Source organism: Octodon degus, unplaced genomic scaffold (assembly GCF_000260255.1).
Source record: "Octodon degus isolate 3935 unplaced genomic scaffold, OctDeg1.0 scaffold00001, whole genome shotgun sequence".
Classification (NCBI taxonomy): domain Eukaryota; kingdom Metazoa; phylum Chordata; class Mammalia; order Rodentia; family Octodontidae; genus Octodon; species Octodon degus.
In genome coordinates this window covers 18,365,509-18,366,735 of record NW_004524577.1, presented here as the reverse complement: position 1 = coordinate 18,366,735, position 1,227 = coordinate 18,365,509, and positions in this window count along the sequence as shown.

Below are 1,227 nucleotides of genomic sequence, written 5' to 3'. Positions count from 1 at the left end.
ATAATGTTCCTGAAAGCTACTATCTCCAACTTAGTGTATGCTTTAATGGAATAAAAGGTGAATCAAAATTTCTATGAAATTTATATTAAACTTAACTTTTATTTTGATAGTGAATGTAATGTTTTAGTTGTAACATTACCTCACATTTCCACTATTAGTATTTCTATACATCTGCACTAATTTTATAGATAATTCAAGATTGCTGGGCTGTCGAGATTGCCAGGATCAGGGTTCCAATCCCTGGTACCACAGAGTACTCCGGGCCCACCCACATGCTTGCTGAGCTTGCTAATGAGACAGGGCATGGCGACACACACATGTCATCTCAGTGCTGGGGATGCTGAAAACAGGAGGATCACTAGGAGTCCAAGCACTTTAAGTATAATTATTTTTATTTTGAAGAGAAGAAGAAAAAAATAGAAATAAAAATAAAACTGAGTTTCAAATCAGACTAACAGGGTAGCAATAATTAATATTAATGCATTGTCTGTTCTTATCTTCATGGTAGTTACTCAGGGTACAAGTATCTGAGGAAAAGTGGCTTAAATCATTATATATTAGTAAATGTGAAAAGAAAACTCTTGCTATTAAAGCGTTGTTTAAAGATTACTTTTCCTTTTTTGATTCGTGAATAAAATGTGATATGCATTTTTATATTGATGTTTTCATATTAAGAAAAATTACAGTATAGTCTCTTGTTAATTTGTACATACATTTCCAATCCCTTCCATTGCTCATACTGTATGTCTCTTTGCAGTTGAGCTCTCAGATGTGTCAGTGTGTAAGCCTGTAGTCTTCTGTCTTCTCTGCGTGGTTGAGATGCCTTAGCAAACTCTGGAACTAAAGGAAAATGCAGCAAAGCTGAGAGTCAGACTTGCAGTTTTTAATTGAAAGATAAAGTTATATACTTCTGGTGTGCCCAACTCAACACTCTGAGCATCTGGCCATGGCCGGATGAAGCTCTCAGCAAAAGCTTTGCCTCAAATTGCTCTCACTTTCATGATGAAAACATTCAGATTCTACTCTTAGTGTTATGAAATGTGTCCTTACATGCATCCTCATCACTTTGTACAAGGGCTCTTGAGCTCATTTTTCATTTCTAACCATATGTTTTGCCTTTCAACCAGTCCTCACTGTTCCCTTCCAAACCACCTTCCCAGCTCCTGGAAATTATCATTAACCCTGCGTAGTATTGGTCTTTCTCTTTTTTTTTTTTTTTTTTTTTTT